Here is a 6,080-nt window from a genome sequence, read left to right as displayed (position 1 = left end):
CCCTTCATCACTAATGATGGCTCTCGGGGTTCCAAACCTCGTGAACACGTGTTTCTGCAAAAACTTCATCACAACCCTAGCATCGTTTGTTGGATATGCCTCTGCCTCAACCCACTTGGATACATAATCTACTGCGACCAATATATACTTGTGACCAAAAGACGAAGGAAAGGGCCCAAGAAAGCAATACCCCAAACATCGAATAGTTCAATGATCTTTGACATCGGTCACAACTCTTTGCATATGCATATGCATATGCATATGCATTCTTGAATAGTGTTGGCCAAAAGAATCCCACTTGCAATACTTTAGTTGCAGTACGAGGTCTTCCGAAATGACCCCCACTTGGGGCTGAGTGACAGTGGTATAGAATCTTTGGTATTTCTTCTTCTGCCACGCATCTCCTAATCATCTGATCTGCACACTTTTTAAATAGATATGGTTCCTCCCAGAAATAGTTCCTCACATCATGAAGAAACTTTCTCCTTTGTTGATATGTCTTATCATACGGTATTAAACCACAAGCTAAAAAGTTAGCAATATCAGCAAACCAAGGGGTATTATGGACATGACTTACCTTCAGTATATGTTCATCTTGAAATGTTTCTTCAATCAGTACAAGTGGAGAATTCCCTTCTTTGCGGCTCCAATCTGGACAAATGATCTGCTACTTGGTTTTCTACTCCCTTTCGATCTTGAATTTCCAAATCAAACTCTTGAAGTAGTAGTACGCATTGGATCAACCTCGGCTTACTGTCTTTCATGGCAAGTAAATATTTAATTGCCAAGTGGTCTGTATAGACAATTACCTTGGTACCTACAAGATAAGATCGAAACTTGTCGAAAGTAAATACGATAGCAAGTAACTCTTATTCTGTTACTATATAGTTTAACTAAGCTCCTGTCAGAGTTTGGCTTGCATAGTAGATGGGATGAAAAGCTTTGTTCCTTCGCTGGCCCATGACAGCTCCTATTGTGAAGTCACTTGCGTCACACATCAATTCAAATGGCAAGTCCTAGTCTGGTGTGACAATTATGGGTGCCGTGACTAATCGATTCTTCAAGTAAGCATTCTTCATTAAATTTGAATATCGTGTCCTTCTCCAATAATTTGCATAAAGGTTTAGCAACTTTGGAGAAGTCCTTGATAAATCTTCGATAGAACCCGGTGTAGCCCAAAAAGCTCCTAACACCCTTTACAGATGTTGGAGGTGGGAGTTTTTCAATAACATCTACTTTGCTCTGTCTACCTCGATCCCATGTCTTGTTATCCGATGCCCTAGAACGATACCTTCTTATACCATAAAATGACACTCTTCTTAGTTAAGAACTAGGTTTGTCTCTTCACATCTCCTAAGTACCTTAGCCAAATTGGCTAAGCAATCATCGTACGTATCTCCAAACACTAAAAAGTCATCCATGAAAACTTCCAAAAATTTCTCAACCATGTCAATGAAAATAGACATCATACATCTTTGAAATGTAGCATGTGCACTACATAAACCAAATGGCATGTGTCTAAATGCAAATGTACCGTACGGGCAGGTGAATGTGGTCTTGTGTTGATCTTCTGGTGATACCGTAATCTGGTTGTACCCTGAGTATCCATCGAGAAAATAGTAGTAATCTCGCCCAGTGAGTCTATCCAGCATCTGGTTTAAGAATGGCAAAGGGAAGTGATCCTTCCTAGTTGCCTTGTTTAGCTTCCGGTAATCAATGTAGATTCTCCATCCCGTAACTGTTCTAGTCAGTATCAACTCATTATTCTCATTCTCTATGACCGGGATACCTTATTTCTTTGGTACGCACTAGACCAGACTTACCCATGAACTGTCCAAGATGGGGTAAATGATACCCGCATCTAACCACTTGATAATCTCTTTTTTCACTACGTCCTTCATGATGGGGTTCAGCCTTCGTTGTCCATCGATCATCCCTTTTTCACCATCTTCCAGGATGATCTTGTGCATGCATACAAATGGACTAATACCACGAATATCGACTATGGTCCATCCGATAGCCTTCTTAAATTGTTTAAGAACTAAGATAAGTTTCTCTTCTTGCTCAGTAGTTAACTCTGCTGAAACAATCACAGGCAGAGTAGAAGCGTCACCTAAATAAACATATTTTAAATGAGAAGGTAATACCTTGAGTTCTAGTTTAGGTGGCTCCTGGATTGACGCTTTCAGTTGTGTGTAATCTCTTTCCTCTAAATCCAAAGATTCAAAACGGGATTGTGGATTAAATCCCTTTTGATTAGCTTCTAGCAAAGCTAAGTTTCCATCCTCCACTTCATCACTTGGAGGGTCTGATGTCAAAATTCTTTCTAGAGGATCCTCAACAGAGTTGAGTTCCTCCTCCACTATTAAATCCTCCAAGTTGGATACTGTAGAACAATCATCTATTGTGTCAAGAAATCGCATTGACTTGAAAACGTTAAATGTTACCTGATCGTCCTGAACGCGCATAGTAAGTTCGCCCTTCTGCACATCGATAAGTGTCCTTCCGGTTTCTAAGAAAGGTCTCCCCAGGATAATTGGTACTTCTTTGTCTGCTTCGAAATCTAAAATTACAAAATTAGCAGGAAAGATAAACTTATCTACACGTACCAATACGTCCTCGATTTTTCCTTCTGGATGTGCTAAGGATCGATCTTCTAGCTGAAGTGTAGACGTAGTAGGTCGAACTTCACCTATCCCTAATTTCTTAAATATCGACATAGGCATCACGTTGATACTTGCGCCCAAGTCACATAGTGCTTTACCACAATAAGCTGCTCCAATGTTGCAGGGAATGGTAAAACACCCAGGATCCTTCAGCTTAGGGGGTAATTTGTTTTGAAGATATGCACTGCATTCCTTCGTCAAAGCTACCGTCTCAAATTCTCCAAGTCTTCTCTTCTTGGACAGGATATCTTTCATGAATTTTACGTAATTTGGCATTTTTTCAAGTGCTTCAACCAACGGGATGTTGATATGAAGTTGCTTGAGTATGTCAAGGAACTTCTTGAATTGGACCTCTTGTTTTTGCTTCTGGAGTCTTTGAGGATAAGGTGGTGGAGGTTTATATACTGGAGTTGCTACTGGTTGATTTGTCTTTGGCAGCAATTCTGCTGCTAATGGAATGGTTAGCTGATCAGAATTGGCTGGTTCTAAGGTTACCTTTTCAGGTATTGCATGTTTTGGTTTTAGTGGAATAGGAACTTCAACACTCGATTGAACTTCTTCCAAATCTTGAGCTTCAGCATGCTCCTTTTCAGCTTCAATGATGTTGGGCTCTACCGTTTTTTCGCTCCTTAATGTTAGCGCTTTACAATGCTCCTTCCCTAGATTTCTCAGATTTTCTGTATCACTAGGTAAAGTTCAGTAGCAAGCTGGCCCACTTGATTCTCCAAATTTAATTATCGTGGCGTCATTTTTCGCCATGTATGCCTTCAATAAATTCTCTAAGCTATTGGACGATTCAGCTTGAACTAGTTTCTGAACTTTCTATGAAAAATTAGGCGGCTGGGTTGGTCTAGGTTGGGCATAGTTGTTACTGCCTACAGCCCCTTGGTTACTCCAGGAAAGATTGCCACGATGGGTTGTAAAAGTTGGATTGCAACCCTTGCCTTCCTCGGTTCTGTTTCTGATTACCTATGTAGTACATGGATTCTGGGTTTGACGAACATTCTTCAAATACATGTCCTTCCCTACAATAGACACAGGCTATATTCTCATATTGGTTAGGTGGTTGAGCTGCAAAACTGTTAGACCCATTAGTGGTAAGATTCTTTAACATTGAAGATATAGAAGATACTGGGATGCAAGTGAAGTGAGAGCGTCCACTTCATGGATTCCAGCAACTCGTCTTCCTGACATTGCTCGATTGGTTGGCCACTGATAATTGTTACTGGTGATCCTCTCGATGATTTCATAAGCCTCATTGTAAGACTTAGATAAGATAGCACCGTTAGCAGAAGCATCTACTACTATCCTTGTGTGAGCGTTGAGACCATTGTAAAATGTCTCAAGTTGGATGCAATGCGAAATTCCGTGATGAGGGCACTTTCATAATAACTCTTTAAATCTTTCCTATGCCTCATACAAGGACTCATCATCCATTTGTTGGAAAGAAGTAATCTCATTTCTCAACTTAGCAATCTTGCTAGGCGAGAAATACTTCACAAGAAATCTCTCTCCTAACTCTAGCCATGTAGAAATCGAGTTCGGTGGCAGTGAGTTTAACCAGGCTCGAGCTCTGTCCCTCAGCGAGTATGGGAACAGTTTTAATCGTAATGCATCTTTGGGTACTCCGGCTAGCTTGAAAGAGTCGCTCACCTCCATAAACAGTCTTAAATGAAGATGAGGATCTTCAGTAAGCATTCCACTGAATTGGCCCACTATCTGAAGCATCTGGAACATGACTGGCTTCAGCTCGAATTGTTGTGCCTCGATCTCAGGTCTTCTAATACCTGGATTAAGGTCATTAAAAACTGGCACGGCATATTGTCGTAAAGCTCTATCCCTATCATCAGCAATAAGGATAGGATTTTGAGCAAGGTTTGCTCCGTTTCCTTGATTGATATTCTCGAAATTCATCACTTCGGTCCTTCTCTGGTTTGCTTGTCTTCTTCGTTGGCAAAAGGTTCGTTCTATTTCAGGGTCCACTAGGAGTAAGTCGATAATTCGGTCAATACTCATAAACACCTGAAATAATCAGAGAAGAATTAATTAAGTAAAATTGAACAGGAAAATAAAGGACCAAAATGTAAAAATAAATTCACAAATAATTTTTTTAAAACAGTCCCCGGCAACGGCGCCAAAAACTTGGAATGGTGGAAATGTGCAAGTGTGCACAATCGTAACAAGTAATAAAGTGACAAGTAAATGTCGAGTTATCGTACCCACAAGGACTGTAAAAAGCAATATTTATGAAATTAATTAAAACACTTTGGTAAGGTAAAAATGATTTTGGTTTGAAAAGAGTGATTTATAAACTAAGATTTTCAAACTAAGCAAACAATTTAAATAAAATAAAAGAGTTCTAGTGCACGATTTCAATTATGATTTAATCAAGATGATATAATTGTGTTGGATTAATTATACCTTTTTAACTTAGAAATATTAAATTCATGCTTACGCTGTTATGAATAAATTCACGGCAACCTAGTAATTTGCTAACTTATGAACATATTTACTAATTAGAAAATTCTATTTATCTCTTGAACATATCCCTATGCCAATTCAACCGACTAAACAGATTTAATAAAGTAAACATGCTATTGCACATACATACTTATTGAATTAAATTATATCTCGCATATTCCTATGTCAATTCAACCGATTAATTCAACTTAATAAACATGTAAAAGATCATGTGAAGTAACAAAGTAGCCATACCTTGAAACAATTTAATCACAACAATCTTGCAAGTTATGCAAGATATATGTATCGCCAAATACAATGCTGATTTAATTTTTAGTTACCTTAGAAGAATTAAAAATGCACTGATTAAGTACTGAGTCCATTAATTGCAATTTCAATCCGTTTAAACAATTAATTCTTTAGTTATCTAAACAATTATAATGTCAGATAACCTAAGCAAGCTTTTACTTAATCAAGCATTTCACTAAGGCCTATAACAGCATAAACACTATTTTAATAATTCAAGTAGGCAAAATATAATTAACCCAAAACGAATTAAATTAAAGCTAAATTGATTAAAATAACCATTTCAACAACAATATTTTTCATAGATATGTTCATAATAAAAACAACAGAAATTAAAAAGAAAGGGAACTGAAAGCAAATCCAGTGTTTCTCTGCGGCTTGACTGTTGCTCCGTTCTTAGTCTCTGTTGTCTTCGCCGAGCAAGGCTTCTATGAATCCTTGATTGCTGCCCAAGATGGCTGAAGAACACCTCTTTCTCAAGAGAGGAAATCAGCACAAGAGAAAGGAAAATGGGGTGGAAAAATGGAGAGGAAACTTTGAGAGAAGTGAAGAGAGGATGGGAGAATATTGTGGAATGAGGGATGCTTTGAAATGGCCAGAATAGGGTGGCTTTTATAGCTGAAGGGGGCTGCTAAAAATAGCAAATTC

At 38.5% G+C, this 6,080-nt stretch overlaps 1 non-coding gene across 1 annotated transcript; it reads left to right on the top strand.

Moving 5' to 3' along the window:
- Positions 1-4,029: 4,029 nt before the first annotated feature.
- Positions 4,030-4,136, top strand: LOC121230946 (small nucleolar RNA R71). The gene has a single exon (XR_005929018.1). It is a non-coding gene; the product is annotated as a small nucleolar RNA R71 (small nucleolar RNA).
- The last annotated feature ends 1,944 nt before the right edge of the window (positions 4,137-6,080 follow it).

The sequence above is a fragment of the Gossypium hirsutum genome, chromosome A06 (assembly GCF_007990345.1).
Source record: "Gossypium hirsutum isolate 1008001.06 chromosome A06, Gossypium_hirsutum_v2.1, whole genome shotgun sequence".
Classification (NCBI taxonomy): Eukaryota; Viridiplantae; Streptophyta; class Magnoliopsida; order Malvales; family Malvaceae; genus Gossypium; species Gossypium hirsutum.
The sequence above is the reverse complement of the archived record's forward strand: the minus strand, read 5'-3'. Positions and strand labels throughout refer to the sequence as shown.